This window comes from Alosa pseudoharengus, unplaced genomic scaffold, assembly GCF_046254945.1.
Source record: "Alosa pseudoharengus isolate Yale_2024_CS ecotype anadromous, Long Island Sound unplaced genomic scaffold, YU_APseudo_1.1 YU_APseudo_1.1_scf_10, whole genome shotgun sequence".
NCBI lineage: Eukaryota > Metazoa > Chordata > Actinopteri > Clupeiformes > Clupeidae > Alosa > Alosa pseudoharengus.
Genome location: NW_027468565.1, coordinates 15,467,468 through 15,485,129, shown reverse-complemented (window position 1 = coordinate 15,485,129; position 17,662 = coordinate 15,467,468). Strand labels below are relative to the sequence as shown.

At 42.8% G+C, this 17,662-nt stretch overlaps 1 long non-coding RNA gene across 2 annotated transcripts; it reads right to left on the bottom strand.

The window, feature by feature from the left end:
- Positions 1–4,110: 4,110 nt before the first annotated feature.
- On the bottom strand, positions 4,111–15,515 carry LOC143101987 (uncharacterized). Of its 2 annotated transcripts, XR_012982546.1 has the most exons (3): positions 15,124–15,515; positions 5,699–5,980; positions 4,111–5,535 (listed from the first exon to the last, which is right to left on the bottom strand). It is a non-coding gene; the product is annotated as an uncharacterized LOC143101987 (long non-coding RNA). The 2 variants fall into 2 exon arrangements; XR_012982545.1 differs by lacking the exon at positions 15,124–15,515 and having other exon boundaries at positions 5,699–6,773.
- Between the last annotated feature and the right edge of the window lie 2,147 nt (positions 15,516–17,662).

Below are 17,662 nucleotides of genomic sequence, written 5' to 3'. Positions count from 1 at the left end.
ACATTTCAGGAGGACTTTTAAACATGCTTGAAACACGTGTGTCTCCATGTCCTGGACTCCCAGGGTTATTTCTGAAGCTCTCACCAGCAAATTTGATAATTGCTGTCATGGTGTTTTTGAGCTCGAAGTCACATGTTTACAGGTTTACACGAAAAACCTTCTCAACCTACAATTGAATTACATGTTTTTTTTTAGCTGAGAAATACAAGTGTTTGCTCGCAAGCCTGGGAAAGATCATATAAGCCCATAAGGCCACCCTTATTTATCCATATGAGACTTTTTGAGGACTATAACGCATCATTGCCAAGAAACGGTTAAGTGTCAGCTATGGTGGTTTGTTTTCCAGTACATCAAACCCCACTGCCACATGTATGTTGTGGCCGTCACACTGTAGTTACCCTCTCACATGCTTGAGTAACTCAGCCACTCATGGGTGTCACCCCAGCATGTGTGTGTGTGTGTGTGTGTGTGTTCATCTGTAGATGCATCTGTAGATGAATGAGCGTGACGCAGTTTGTCACAGGTCTGAGGCCATCGTGAGTGGTGGTGATGGCTTTGCCAGGAGTTGTGGTCATCCTCCCTGTTTCTCTCTCTCTCTCCCTCCCTTAATCACCCCTTACCCTCCTCACATTTTTTTTTCTTTCGTCCCTCTCCTGGAGGATTACTTCGGCCTCTGTCTCAGATGTGCTGACAGCTCAGCCGCACTCTCTGGAGCCTCATCTGTCCAGGGCGGAGGCTGGGAAAGCTCTCAAAGAGAAACAGAGAGAGAGAAGGAGAAAGAGAGAGATGGGAGCTTGGAGGTTGGGTTAAGGGGGTTGGGTGTTCTTCCTGAAAGTCTTTTAGGAATCCACACCCAGAGGATGACTGAAAGGGTCAATCATCCCAAACATGGCCCCAGAAAAAAAAAAAACGTGGTCCCCTGCTCCATTCACAAACCTGCTAGTATGAGAGCGGGCAGCAACCACAATCAGTACTGCATAATTGCGTTCCGTGCTTAGTTCTGTGTTGTCCAGAGGACACAGTGAGCCCGGGCTTTGCACTAGAGGCGATTATCCACAGGGAAATGGTGTCATGAGGAGGCCTGGGAAACCTTTTAGAGATTACATGGACAAATGCAGTGTCTGACACGCACATGCCATTACCCATAGGAAGTTATATTAGAAGATAAAGAAAACATACTTGTTGCCTCTAAGAAGATGAGTAGCAGTAGCATAACTGCAACCACCTAAGAAGAGAAACAAAACTATATTGATGGTCCTAATATACTTTTTTATGTTCTTTACATTTTATATGTGTTTTGGATAAAAACAAAAAAAAATATTCAGCCATACATCCCAAATGCATAACCAAACACTGGTTACGTATGTAACCGTGGTTCTAAGACTTAGTGGAAGACCGCCTGATCTTGTGGATTTGTAGGCATGGGTAATTATGCTAAGTTCCATTGTACCCAGAACTTGAGAAAAAACAACCTCCGCAATAGAATGGAATTCCAATTCGGGTAAGATTCATATCAAGTTGGTTGAATTCACGTCATAGCAATATGGCGGCACACACACTGAACTTTAAGCAGAATGACGTGCTTGTCGATCTTTACTTTTATTTATGTTTGTGTTGTGAAACTTGCTATAACTTTGTAGTGGCATATCCATTTTCATTCAGTTGATCTGCGAGCATGAATAACCCACTAACCAACTCATCTCATCTCTGTTAGCTTCCTACATCAATGAGGCTAGTCAAACAAACATTGACATTAGTTTCTAATGTTTTCTGTTAGTTTCTAGTGGGCATTCATGCTTTCCTGAGCAGATGCCCTGGAACACATTTAGATCTGAAGTCTGGAAACTTCAAACAGAATTATCGACTTCCAACTTGCAATGGAATGTAGCATTGCCTCCACTACCCAATAGGACAGGCACTGTTTAGACAGGCACGTTTTAAAGGACATCCACTTAATGTTAGGCTCATATGGGGGAAAACAAAGGGGGTCAAGTGCTATAATCAAGTCCCATGATAAATACTGCAAATAACAAGGGGGACTCGGAGCTGGTGGGATCCAAGTGAAACACATCCAACCTCTAGATGGTGAGCTGCTAATGCTGCCACATACACCTTAACTGGTGTAAATCCAAAGTCTGTGGAACAGAGCAGCTTAAGGGGTCGATGTTATGTTCAGTACAACAAGCACAGAACACCTTCCACTTGCCCACATAGAACAGTGTTCCTGGTCCCTTCTTAACACTCTATTAGCAGCCCTGAGGCCTCAATGGCCACACCCCTAGATTCAGGTGATTGGGACTGGGGTGCTGAATCCTGCCCTCCACATGTGTCAGCAGATCGGGTCTATAGGGGAACTGGCATCTTAATCCATCACGGTGTCTGCTTTGTACTCTTAATAAGGAACCCCAAAATTAGAGAATAATCTCAATGCAGTAAGCCAAGGGTAGGGTATTTGATAGCCTTGGCAACCATGGCTAAGCATATGATGCTACACTGTGACCAGACAACAATTTAGCTAGCAGCCAGGAGTGAAAACAGATAACATTAGGTATTGAGTAACATTAACGTCAGCCTCTACGATGAAATTCGTCATAAATTTCCCCATAATTAACCCATAACCACACCATACTCACTTAATGTCGGCAACAAGGAAGAAAGCTAACGAGGTTGCAAGGACACTTCCATAAGGGCTTTCAGCACCGCCCTGGCGGACTGGAAAGAAGTAAATAGAACTTATACTTTGTCCAATTTACGCTTGCTTTCTCAAAAATTATGGACAGGCCAAGATGTACATGGGTTGCCATGTCAGCCTGGGATAAATATTATATTCCACAATGTAACAATGTAAGTACAAATCTTCATATGTTTGAGAGCACAAGAGCCACTGGAGTTTCTTCAAATTAAGTTTTTGAAACATTATATATCACAGTAAATCAATAATGTGAAAAGGCATACGATGAGAACTCCAGTCAACCCTTGTATGATTTCACACAGAATCCCCATGCTTTTTTCATTCATAGTCAAAGAGGACATTTTGGACATATGTGAGTTAGCCTACTAACACATCAGTATGACCACCAACCCCAGTGTCTGCATCCATCCTACTTTCTCTCTGGCTTTCTTTCCCTTGTTCTCTTTCCCCCTGGTCCCTGCATGTCCCTCCACCTCAGAGCATTCTTGAATTCCCCTTTTCACACAATTCATGTCCCTTTTAGAGGGCCCTGGTCCCCTTCCACTGAGCTATGAGGCAAAGTCGCCACAGTCTTCTCAATAGATAATCCCCAAACACTGGGAACACATTGTGTCCGGCAGCCTGGGGAAGGAAGGTCAGAGGAATGCTGGGTCCTGGAGGCAGAGAGAGAGAGAGCGAGAGCGAGAGAGAGAGAGAGAGAGAGAGGAAGACACAGGGAACGTACTGAAGAATTTGGCATAATGGGGTGGAGAGAGAACAGAAAAGAGGGAACGTAAAAAGGGGAAACCGGGAGAAGAGAAAAAAAGTCAAACCCGTAAATGAGAACAAGTGAAAAAAGGGATTATGGCACAATATCCGACTGCACTGAGGGGTCAGGAGAATTAAGGCTCCGAGCAGCTTGCTCAGTGTGCGGACAGATAAAAGGAGGGCCTCCAGTGAATGGCCGCAGTTCAAGTGCGGACCCTTTGGGCAGGCTGCACCCCGGTTCTTTAAGGACCAGGCATCACTTTCATGTGCAGGCATGCATTGTTGGGTGGCTTCATAGAAACGTGCATCTGTAATGGGCCACAGGCAGAATGGCCTTGTTCCATTGAGATTATTATGGGCTGAGGAGGCTGAGGTGGAAGGGAAGGGGCCTTTTTTAACCACTCATTCCAATGACTGAGCCCCTTCTCTCAGTATGTGTAGAACACCAGAAGGCCCACACCACTCTGCAGCTGCTCACAGCGTTAACCCTTAAACACATGGGTTCGTGATGGCTGTGGGAGTCTGCAAGGGGCTCTTGCAAAAGATGGCGCCAGAATTTCCCCCCGCCTTTACTGCACATGACACGTTTTCAGGTTATAACCACAAAGACACAACTACTCAGAAAAACTGCATTGAGGAACTACGATACTCTCAAATAGAGGACTTATGAGAAAAGGAAAAAAATATTTTATTTTGGGATTATAATGTCACAAGTAATCAGCTTTAATCACCATTACAGATGCACTGTTCCTCTGCTACATTACAGAAACCGTATGAGATATTTAACACAAGTTTAGAATGTATGACTATGTGATAAAGAAACAGACAAATAAGTGGAAAATATGCAAATGTTAAGGAGTGTAAAATGGCTCAGTTTAGTTTTGAATGGTACTAATTCTGATACCTTCCACACAGTTTTCATACATATTTCTCAAACAAACACTTGGCGAAACAATTTCTCATGGTGTGAACGCTCCGTACCGGCAGCTGTGGTACTTTTCCTCAGTCAAACATTCTTTCAGTGGCTTATCAAAACTCTGAAGAGGATACGATCTCAAGGTTGTGAACACAAACAGCAGCAGGCAGGTTTCAACCAACCTGGCAATGCAAAATAGAGGATTCAGGTGATGCAAATCTTGGGGGAAAATGGCGGGAGAAGACCCCCTGCACCAGGGCTCTGAGTGACCCGGCTCATCGGTGCACATTGTCATGGCTCCCCTGTTTGCTGCACAGAAGCCTCTTCCTTCCGCAGTCACCACGGAGTTAACAGACAAAGTGCAGGCTAAATATAAACTGCCTTCCCCTGCGTGTGCAAGACCCATCTGAACAGACACTTCCACAAAAGGAAGACGTGGCTTTTCTGTTTTTACATTACACTCTGTTAGGATAAACAGTAGAAGGGGGATTTTTCTGTCCTGGCTGCCTCATCTTATGGGAGTCATGGCCTTGATGAAATTTTTCGGGAGCTGGAGGGAATGTGGGGACATGAAGTTCACTTTGCCCCACTTATGAGGAAGGCATTACAGGAGCATGGCTGCTGATGCCGGAGAGAGGTCATGTCGTAATCTGTGGAACTCAGTGCTTTCTCAAGGGGTGCAAAAGGATTGTTGCGGTTTTATTCTCTCTAAATTGAGACAATCGATATGAGTTAGTATTGTCCTGGGGAGACCCCCTCAAAGTTACTTTCGTAGAACACTCTGACAAGCCATGTGTCCCTACAGACAGACGTATGACTTAGCATTTTAGTCCTCAGTAATGGCCAGAAGTGTGGATCCCCTCCTAGTGCTGCAGTCAGACATAGAAGGCATGCAGCCCTTTGGCACACATGTTAGGAGTTCATTACACGGCGGGTCAGAGGTTAGAATTCTGTTTCCTGTTCACACAGAACATGATTTCATCTGTTTTGAAGTATCAGCTTGCCGTTTCCAACAATGGTCGCCTTTCATTAAAAGCTGCCTGCAACAGATCCAGGGGCCAAAATAGAGGCACAATTGATGTGTGCATTTCCTCTCATGATTTCGCACTAATTTCTCTCTGCTGGGTAATGTGTAGGCCCAGGTCACCGGCTGTCTTTCATTCTCTTCCTTCCTCTAGAACTGGGAGATAAAACACTTATGATGATTATCTCAATCTAAATATACCTACATTTTGAATGACCTCTAGTGCAGCTTTTGAAAACTTTCAAAAACAGGACATTAAAATGTTCACTTTTAGTGAATGAAAGTAGTGTCTAGTACTTGCACATTCAACATCACTCACCTTCTGTGAGAAAAGTTGGCCGTGCAGGAAAAGATGGTTTTCCTGTTCAACCAGGGAGATGCTAGTTCAGGCTGCTGTATGGGCTTAAGAACACCATCTTATTGACAGTCTGTCAAACCTTGCAATGCTCCCCCACCACCATCACCACTAAGTCACACACACACACACACACAACAGTCTCTTTCACAACCAGTTTGTGTGTGTGCAATGGGTGGAGGGTGGTGGGGTTGACTCAGTGGCGTGTGTGGCCTTCTCTTCCGATTCCGCCTCACTACGCCAGGCCTATAGAATGAGGATGTTCTTGAAACCAAACCACATCCTTACCAGTCTGGACAATTGCAGATGTTATGCACAGACTACCTAATGCTCTAACTGTCCAAACTGGCAACATGCTGTTCACTCTACAATACAAACTGTTGAATGTGAGAGACAAAAAGATAATAATTTACTGTTGAACATACAGTTTGCACACTTTACTGTTACCATACTATACTAAATAAATATCGTAATGTTTTGATATGTATCATGAACCATTAACAGGTGCATTTGATATGTAACAGTAAACTATGTAGTCTACCGAAACCAGTATTTGTTGCACTTTTACAATATTATATATATGCAACTGATCTTATCCACTAGTACCTACCTACCTGGCAAAATCAGCATACTTAAAATAACTACTTTTAAAGTGTATCGGTCCACCCTTCACAGGGTTAGTGTTAAGCACAGTGTTACAACAAAAAGCTGGAATTTAGTTCTAATGAACACTCAATGAGTCTAACTTTTATTAACACCAGTGCAGTGTAACATGCTCTCTTATGCGTTTGACCTTTCAACTCTCCAAGGATTTGTTCTATATTAAAACAGGGATTTATTTGATTTGCCATATCATTCGATTCACACACACACACTTTTTAAGTGTCTAATTGCCTTAAAATATTAGGCCTACAGTATTGTTTTTTACAACATGCTAACTCGGTTCATCTTACAGCAAAGGGTCACCAGTGCACTAGAGAAAATGCTAGAATTGTCTGCCATCTGAAAATCTCCAGCACAGGCAAGGGCGTAGGTTTGGTCTGAGCTTTGGTGGGGTCACTACCCACTGCCCCCCCCCCCCCCCCCCCCAATATATAAAATGATTAAAATGTGCTACTGTCCAACTACTATCCATGATTAAAATGTGCTACTGTCCAACTTCATCTAACTATACTGTGTAGCCTACATAATCTGATTTTAATATGTAGGCTACAGATATGTAGGCTATATTTAACATTTATTTTCTATTTGGTCTGTTATGAAATCATGCCCATTTAAGCACAGCTCAGTTTTAAGAAACTTAAATACATGCATGCTTAGCATTTTGTGAAAAGAAATCATTAAGGCTACATTGACAAACATGAGCTGCCTGTATATTCTCTGATTCTAATATTTACAGATATAGGCGATGTAAGCACAGCTCAGTTTTAAGAAATGCAGCCGAAAGACCATGTTGAATTTTGCTATAATTTATTTCAAAACCGGATTACTCTGGAACAGCTAACTATACCTTTGTGTTCGGTAAGGTCTGCTGTTTATTCTGATATATGGTTTGTCATGTGTTGCGTGAAGAGTGTGTAGGCCTACGATATTCCACCGAGACGAATGGATGTGGAGATGGGCGCAGAGAATAATTATTAAATCTCTTGAAGTTATTTTTCTTGCGAACTGTTTATTACAGCAAACAGTGGCTAGCTAGCACCGTTTAAAAGCTGAGAAAAGGCTCTTTCATGTGACACATGTGTGATGAGTAGCCTACTTCTCGAGGAGTTCAACAGAGAAGAATGGGTGAATTTGGACGCACTTCATGCTTGTAGTGAAGTAAAGATGAAGCGCTGCATGCTGCGCAGGAGACTGCGGCTCACTGGTAGTTATTATAGGTAACTTCAAATCAGCGCGATTTACCCTTATAGGCTACTGCACATTACAAGATCTGTACGAGATGATCCGCAGCACTGAAGTGAGAAATGATTTAACTCTTTGTGTAGCGCATGTGAGCGCTTTTTTCCCCATTTCAACCTGAATATTGGTGGGGACATTTCAGTCGTAATTTGACATTGGTGGGGACACGTCCTTCGGTCCCCACGCAAATCTACGCCCCTGAGCACAGGTAAAGAGTTGCAACCTGGTCTCATTAGGGAAACGTTCCCCTGGGAACGTTTTGGCAAACCCAGCCAAACGTTCCACCAGACACATTTCTGAGGTGCAAACTAGCTAAGCAACCCAGCGGGGGTGCTAAAGAGAGACGTTTAGACGTTGTTTACTACAGTTAGGTCTGGTCAAACTAAATTGTAGCTTACACAAGCTCAGCAGTATTCTTTGGTTAGCAAACCAAAGTTTTGGATTAATAGTGCCTATATCTCGCTACGTTTCACAAAATATAAGGGCACAAACCCTGAACTGCCGTCTATGGTTAGCTGCCACATTCGCAGGTTCGAATCCGGCTGTGTGCAGGGCCGAGCCGTGCAATTCAACCCAACGCACGAAGACCAGAGGACCAGGCTGCGCAGACTGGGCTTGCGACGAAGACCAGACTCAGCACACAGCCAAATTCGAACCTGCGAACAGCTGCCCCTCGGAGCAGAAGTCGAGCGTGTTGACAATTGAGCTAAAATCCCCCGGGTTGCTTGCGGAAAAAAAACCCCACCAAGATGTGGCAGCTAACCATAGACGGCAGTTCAGGGTTTGTGCCCTTATATTTTGTGAAACGTAGCGAGATATAGGCACTATTAATCCAAAACTTTGGTTTGCTAACCAAAGAATACTGCTGAGCTTGTGTAAGCTACAATTTAGTTTGACCAGACCTAACTGTAGTAAACAACGTCTAAACGTCTCTCTTTAGCACCCCCGCTGGGTTGCTTGGCTAGTTTGCACCTCAGAAACGTGTCTGGTGGAACGTTTGGCTGGGTTTGCCAAAACGTTCCCAGGGGAACGTTTCCCTAATGAGACCAGGTTGGGTAAAGACTAATCGCAGGGTTGCCAACTTTGGGTGTTTGGCTGGAGTGAGATTTTGTGAAGTCATAGTGCGTGTGCGTTAAATATTTCCCTAAACCTAATTTTAAAAAATGTCTGTCCCCTGACTTTTTTGCTATGTACAGTATAATCCCTGATTTAAGTTTCTTCAAAATGTACAATTAAATTATTGATTGCACTTGAAAACAAGACCAGTGTTTTAACCCTGTGGCATGGAAGGATTATGAGCCACTGGGCCCCTGGGCACAGACATGAAAAGGGCCCCCCTGCCCACCTGAAAAAGGTAGTAGCTCAGTAGAAAAAATTTAAAAATAACCCCTTAAATGATGACTTCTGGCGAGTTTTGTGGAAAGAAATGGACAGATTGAGACTTATGAATGTGTGTATGAGTGTACGTATGTATCAGGGATAGAAATAGCCTAAAATATTTTTTTCCACCTACCATTGTGGCTGGTGGATTCCAAAATCTACCAGCCACTAGAGATACAGTATGAACATTTGATGAAAAATCATGACCAAAATGATCACGGTTATTGGTATTGCAATATGATTAAAATGTGCTGACTTTTCTTCTAAACCTACCATCAATGTTGGACAGAACTCATAATTGGCCTGCCCTTCATGCCCAGTAGCAACAAATCTAAAGGTCAACAGAACAGCTATAGTGTCATAAAAGTGGTGTGGCTCCTTTAAAACCCAATCCACTGGTGTGAGTTCTGGAGCCATCCAACTTTATCTAACTCTATACTATCCTACATCATCTGATTTTAATATTTTGTCTAGGCTACAGTATATTTAACATTTAACATTTATTTTCTATTTGGCCCGTTATGAAATTATGCATTGACCAATTAAGCACACTTTTTTAAGACACTTAAATACATGCATGCTTAGCATTTTGTGAAAACAAATCATTATAGCTACATCGACAAACTCTTAGCCATGAGCTATATATCCTCTGGTTTTAATATTTACACATATGTAGGTATTTAAGCACAGCTCAGTTTTAAGACACTTAAAGCCCCAAATTGGAGACCATATAGAAATTTGCTACCATTTCAAAACCGGATACTCTGGAACGGCTTATTGTACAGGGGATTGCATTACACCTTTGTGTTCGGTAAGGTCTGCTGTTTATTCTGGTTTACGGTTTGTCATGTGTGGAACGAAAAGTTTGTGAGATATTCCTCCTATAGGAATTGAAATGAGCGCAGAGCTATAGTAGCCTAATATGATTATTTCTTGAAAGTTAATTTATTTTTCTTGCGAACCGTTTTTAGCAGCAAATGGCTATAGCACCTTATAAAAGATGAGAAAAAGTTATTTCATGTGATGTCTGTGAGGCTACTTCGCGAGTAGCCTACTTCCTAGAGAAGAATGGGCGGCCACACTTTATGTCGGTCTGCCTCATGTCTAAATAGCAGCGTGTTCCGTGAAGGTGTCGCGGACCGGATTAAAATAGCCTAGTCAGCGAATCAACAATCAGAGAAAACTGCGCTGAGAACGTTGTAGGCGGATATTAGACCTACCTGCTGTTGGTCTAGACATATGTATGCCTTAAACTCGTATCCTGTCATTTAGAAACAATGCTGTGGGCTAGTCTAGTCATCAACAAAAAATGAACGGATTGCAAAAAAAAAAGAATGGATTTGGCGTGACATTTCTTGAGTGTGCGTGAGAGCGTGAGATTGGAGCTGAAAGCGTGAGTGTCACGCCAGATGCGTGAGAGTTGGCAACCCTGCTAATCGCATAACCCAGATAACAATTATCTTTGGACCGGATCCTCACAAAAGGCTTTAGATCAAGTAACATGTGCCAGCAGTAGCCTAATGGAGGCTGCTGTATTAGAAGTAGTTTTTTGAAATCAATCAATATTGAACAATCAACTCCTAATTCTAATGACTCTCTTGTACTCTCACGTCACAGTACACTCTTAATAATCATAGTCATTACGTCAACAATATAAGGAACCAGTCGTTCTATCATGGTAGAATCATTAGTAGGGTTGGGTATCGTTTGGGTTTTATCCGATACCGGTGCTAAATCGATACTTTTAAAACGGTGCCGGTGCCAAAACGGTGCCTGAACCGGTACTTTGTTTTTAAAATGTTTTAAATTAAAATGGTCTAAAGCATGAATTGCTTTTTTTATTATTGATAAGACAAATTTGAACATGAAATTGAACTGTTATATTCAATTTACTATCAATATCTCATTGCTCCTACGAATAATACATTTAAATGTTAAAACAGCTTGCCATGAATGCACACTCAATGGTGAGCTCTGCTTTCAAGTTTACCCAGTGTAGGCGGTTTGCCTAGCCTGACGAGCCAGACCCACATTAAAATGTAGGGTCTGGGCACTCACCGTTCGCAGTGTTCAGTCCGAGGGGCGGGATAATCAGTTGTCTTTCAAATTCCCTCTGCATGCAATAGGACAGCGGCAGCGCTATGAGTCCCATGCGTTTCCCACCAGCGAAGCTAGTTGGCTAGTTCAAACGTTTGCCAACTTAATAAAAGCTTAACTCGTGTCACACTGTTCGCCAGCAGCAACATCCATCTTATTTGTTTTCAAGTAGCAGGGATTTCAAGCCAAACCGTTGCAACTCTGCCATCAATAATTATGTTAAGCCCACCTAACGACTCGAGTTTCGATTTCTGGAGCTCAAAAGCCAACGGAGAGTTGCTAGACTAGCCCTGCCGCTAGGGGCGCGTCTAGATTTCTAGGCTACGGTTTGCCATAAGGTATGTTAAAACCGATTGCCATAAAACTGCCAGGTCATGGACAACGGCATTTGCAAGCAAGCTACTTTCCAGTTAATTCAGTGTGTTCCCAAATGCTTCAAGAAATTTAATGTCTTAACCCATAACATGCAGTAGTTTTGAACATGTTAGGCTACATGTCGGTGTTGAAGTGTTTAGATTCCCAGCGCTAGCCTAGTAGGCATTTTAACAGCAACTATGGCTATGCGCTAACACCAGTCAGCTGAGTTTAATTAGCGATAACGTACGGAGATGGTTTCGTAGCCTCTTTGACAGCTCAGTGACATCAGGTATGTAACCTACATGTTTTTGCCAGCTAACTTAAACATGATCTTCATATTCATTGTGATGCTATATGGGCCTCATGCACATGAAAAATTAATATCATGCCATTATGTTGTTTAACACACCGTGAAATAAAGTTTTCACCTTTTTTTAAACAAAAGGTTAACAAAAAGTTTAACATTTCAAATAAATGTCAGTTAGCGCATTAGCAAGGGTATTGTGTAACGTATAGGCTAGCCTACTGTTGATGTTGTTTCATAGGCTTTTCCTTGTGTGTAGTTCCGCTCTAGAATCTTTGGTTAGGCCCACTGCTAGATTAGGAGCTCGCGATATCGCTTTAAAGTAAGCTACTTGGGCTCACGCAAGCTGTCAAACACTGTCCACTATGTGGTGCACCCCTCTGGTTTATACATCCAGTGTTTATCATATGTTAGCTAACTGTATCTGGATGTGTTGCTATCAGAGCAAGACGTTAGAGATGGCGCATGACATGCAGTGATGCCTCGAATAAAAAAAATAATAAAAAAAAACAACGCTATTTAAGCACAGAAATGAGACACCGAAATCCACGTTGTTATTCGATGCAGTTACTACGGTTTGTGTCGGCACCGGTGCCATATTAGAACCATGTTTCGGTGCCCAACCCTAATCATTAGTTTAAAGGAGAAATCTGGCGAGTTTTCACATAGATCTCCGTTTCTCTAGTTCTGTCGGTACGGAAAAAAACCCGAAAACAATCTTACCTAGCTGGAGTTGCTACAGTCAGCAGCTAACGCAGCCAGGTAGCTACAGCACTACACACTGGGAGCATGTACATGGGAGCTCACGGACATGCCCCCAGAGTGTAGTGCTGCCTGGCTGCGTTAGCTGCTGGCTGTAGTAACTCCAGCTAGGTAAAACCGATTGTTTTGAGGTTTTTTTTCTGTACTGACAGCACTTGGTGACCTCGAGAAATGGAGATCTATGTGAAAGCTCCATATAAATTACTCAATTGGAACAAATGGCTCAAATTAAATGGAAGCGTCAGTGGTTCAGGATTTTGGACATAAGACCTCATTTCCAAGTAAGCAAGTGTGATATTTATCAGTGGAGACCGTTTTCAACACGTTTCATCCAGTCCTTCTAATTGCAGAGTTCGCAGGTGCTAGGCTAGCGCAAGTCAACGGTATGTGCTAGCCTGCCACTAAAGACAGTCTTACCCACTCCAAACTACACCTGAGGCAAATTCCAGACAATCGATGTAAATGTCTGTATTGATAGAATAGTGTAAGAAATACAACTACCCTTGCATCGCGTTGCAATAGTTATACTTTGGTCCCTGAAGTTGTTAGTAGTCATTTTGCAACTCAGCGGCGGACTGCTATTACCAAGGCTACTACTAGGTATCTCCATTGGAGTGCGCTTTACTGTTTACTTTTCGGCGCAGTACTACTAACCGGAGCAAGTATAATTCCGCCGCTGCTAAGAAACTAGTCCCTCAAAATGTAATGCGATCGTTGAAATGCAAGGATAGAATAACGTTAGAAATAACACTATCAATACAGACATTTACATCGATAGTCTGGCGTTATAATTTATTTGCCTCGGGTGTACTTTGGAGTGGGTAAGACTGTTTTTAGTGGCAGGCTAGCACATACCGTTGACTTGCGCTAGCCTAGCACCTGCGAACTCTGCAATTAGAAGGACTGAATGAAACGTGTTGAAAACGGTCTCCACTGATAAATATCACACTTGCTTACTTGGAAATGAGGTCCTATGTCCAAAATCCTGAACCACCCCTTTAAGTTCTGTCAGGAAGACTCAATGCGTCACTCATTCATTCATTACTTCTGACCAATCACCAGTCTGCATCAGTCCTTATACATGACATGACTTCGCACCTGCCTGTTGCTTTCAGGTGCCGATTTTCGATGTTCCGTATCCATGCTGGATAGCTTTACTTATTCACTTCGCCAAATCTTTTAACATGTAATGCAGTCCCAGTAACTTACCTTACGTTCGCTTTCAAACTGTGTTATTATCTCAGCGGATTTATTTATGTCTTCTTCGCTTTGTCCGTGCCCGGACTTTGGCTCGGTCGCATTTGTGCAGCTGGCGCAGGGTCTGGGTGTTTGTGGGTTATCTGATTAGTACCGCCATTCGAATCAGGCCAACGCGGGCCATTCGAATCAGGCCAACGTGGGCCATTCGAATCAGGCCAACGCGGGCCATTCGAATCAGGCCAACTCAGGCCAGTCAAGGTGGATGTGGGATGGTCTGCGGCCGCTTGGGCCCGGTGTGTGGGTACTGGCTGTGCGGGTGTGGTTGGGCTCGGCTCCAGCATGGTGTGAAAAGAATCAGGCCAACTCGGGCCACCATGCCTCGAATCACGTGTCATGAGCTTCTGCAACTGCAGGTTCTATTCCTTCTGCACTAACCCTGAGCATTTGCAACGGCAAGCTGTATTCCTGCTGCACTGCCCCCGAGCATCTGCAACTGCGAGCTCAATCCTGCTGCACTGTACCTGAGCATCTGCAACTGCAGGCTCTATTCCCCTGCTCTGACCCTGGGCATCTGCAACTGCAGGCTCTATTCCCCTGCTCTGACCCTGGGCATCTGCAACTGCAAGCTCATTGCCATGCATGTCGTTAGTAAACATCATGGGTGCATCAGCGTTAAGTTCTGTCAGGAAGACTCAATTCGTCACTCATTCATTCATTACTTCCGACCAATCACCAGTCTCTATCAGTCCTTATACATGACATGACTTTGCACCGGCCTGTTGCTTTCAGTTGCTGATTTTCGATGTTCCCACCCTCCCTTCCTAACCACCACCAGTTTGGCCTTGTCCAGACGTCCAGGGGGTAGGCTCCACCCCCTGCCGCCTCATTCCGGCAGGATCTGCAAGGGTCTGCACACTCAGTTACCTGGACCGATGGGGTCGACACCAAAAACTATATTATTGTTGCTTATGTCTTTTGTATATCCTTTGATGGATTAAAACATGTGTTAACTTTCAGTTTCAGTTTCAGAGTCTTTCTGATAGAACTGAAATTTAATTTATGTTTTACAGTTTTGTAGCTAGCATTAACAATACTTTATTCAGGCTAAGGTTTAATAGCAGGCAATGCCATGCAACATAAACTTACACTAAAGTTAAAGGAATTATCCGGAGTAAAATGCACTTTAGATCAATTTACGGATGATTGGGAGTACATACGTTGAGTTGACATCAAAATCATGTCATTTGGATGTGTTTTGAGAAAGTTCGATTTTACCGTTTTTAGTCAAAACTCGTTAGCCTGGAAGTGACCAGGGCAAGTCATTTTGCCGCTACAAAAAACGCTATTTTTATACCTCTTCTACAGTTCCAAACAACATTACACTTACGTGGTAGTGAGTAGAGGGTCCCTAAAGCCAAACCGAAGTATCCCGAGGTCTTTATGTGGTCGGATAGAGAGTCCAGAATGAATTTCATCAAGCCAGTACCTTTCCGGAAATGTTGCTGCTACTGCAGCTGGCGTCTTTAGGGGAAGTCCGTAGGAGTCGATTGCCGAGTGTTTATTTAGATAGATAATTGAAACCATTACTAAAAAATAATTGTCAGTTTCAAGCCAGCATGCTAACTTGCTAACTAGCTATCTTACACATAAGACACTTACACATTGGCTAGTCTGTCTGTCCAGGTTTACACAAAAAATATTATTTCCATGAAACTTGGTCAAAAGGTGTAGTTTTGGCCAAGGAAGAACTAATACCATTTTTAAGCGGATCAAGCTCAAGGTCTGCCTCAACGAATATACTTTCACTTTCCCCGCCATTACAACAGATACGGTACTCACCACATGGTTGGCCCTCTAGTGCCCAAAACAAGGAAATGCATTTTGTTTATGAACAGTCTCATCTAGAAGAGTGGCTTAAGAATTCATGGAGTCGTGTGTAGGTGTTCTCATGACATGGAACAAATTTTACTACAACAATGTAGCATTTCATATACTGATTGCTTAAAGGTACCAATAGCACACTGATTATCAACTTGTGTCAACAACATAGGTTTAATGAGCTAACCTACTTAGGTATAGGTGCTGTAGCAGAATAAAATCACTCAAATTCACAATGTACTAATTAACTTCAGCCTACACAGCTGCACTGTGCACACAGTCAGTTGTTTTACAACTGACGTTTTGAATAATTTCCCCCCCAAAATTCTTACATGCATTAACATTTAGTTACATGTAAATAGTGAGTGGTTTGAATGTATTCTATAGGGAACAGATTCATTTAATGTGTCGCATGTCTAATAGGCAGTGAGAAGCTTATGAATTACAATTGGATTGATGCATCATTCACAAATAGTGTATTTTTGAAGAGAAGCTCTTAAATGAGAGGCAGAACAATGAAGTTGTGTTTAAAAGCAATGGAAAAGGGAACGTCATTTGTTGGTCTGCACATTTAACTGGTTTTGATGTCATATGTTTCAAATGGGTTAATCACTTAAAAGCACCGATGTTACTGAAGGAAACAGCAGCTTTTAAACACTGCTCTATCATGAGCGAAATGTTCTTCATCACCAGTTTTGGCTCAAGCAAAAGTCAGAAGTGGAGACTGTGTACATATGTGAACCATTACCACGGCTATTATGTTTGACCCCAGACCAGTTTATTGACTTTAATAAACCTGATTGCTGCACAAAGGCAATAGATCATGATAGGCTATTGGATATTGAAAGATCAGGAAGGAGAGTTTTGTTTATTTCCTACTGTCTCCAGATAAACCAGACAACTCATTTGATACCTCAGTTTCCATGACGACATCTATCAGAGACAAGGAATCGACAGAATGAAAATAAAAACATAAAAGGAAAGAAAAACAATTCATCAATTAATATATTGACGCATTTAGTCACCTCAACCCAAACTCTGTTCAGTCCAGCGCCCCGCACAATAAAGAAATCGTTGCAACAATGCAATAATCTTTCACACCTGCATGCTCTTAAGAGTTAAAACGCTGCCCTTGTGTTCCAATAGATTATTAACCGACATCAAAAAGTGCAAGGCTGCCAACCTGACCGTACCTGGGAAAGCTTAGCTCCATAAACCTGCCAAGCTCCTGTGCTAATTTGTGCAGAAGTTGCACCTTGTGAACCTTTCTTCTTAGAAGGCCTCTCCCAGACTCCGGTGGAGAGTCCCAGTTTCTCATGTTATCCTGGACCTAATTAGGATCCAATGTGAAAATGAGAGCATTGTTGGAATAAATATAAAGGAGCATGTAAGGAATTTACAAGGTCCCCCAGGAATGAATTATAGACTTTCAGCAGCAACTTTTTGCTTTTATTCAATGCGATAGTATGCAAAGAGTATGAGTTTCTTGCAGGGACTATAGGCCTATAGCTTTCATTGAAGAGTTCCCTGGTGCAGGTGAGAACTGGTTCTGAACTGAGTCACCAGTTAAAAAGCTGCAGTACTCAACAAATTACTTCAACATGTCAGTATGCTGTCACTCCACTCTTCCACAGAAAAGAGAGAGTTGGCCAGGCCCAAGGGGCAGCAGGGTTGTTTTGCTCCTGGTTTTGAATTTAACAGTTCCGATGCCAATGGCACTCTGATGGACTAGCACTCTCCACTCTGGAGTGATCTCAACACGTCGCTCCGCTCGGCATCTCAAACATCCTTGCGGATGGAGATGTGCCAGCTGTGCTTACCAAGACGGCACCGACACATCTGAAGCAGCTTTCAGCAGCGTGACCCTATGGCATTTAGCCCCACCCTTGTCAGTTCTGTAGAGCTTTTAAAGTTTGTGAATGGCATTTGAAAAAAGGGCTTAACCTAGTTTCAGGCTACTCTGAGTCACCAACTCCACATCTTGGCCTTTCTTTGTTTCAAATAGTGTAACATCAACCAACAAGTCAGCATAAGTGGAGGCGGAAACA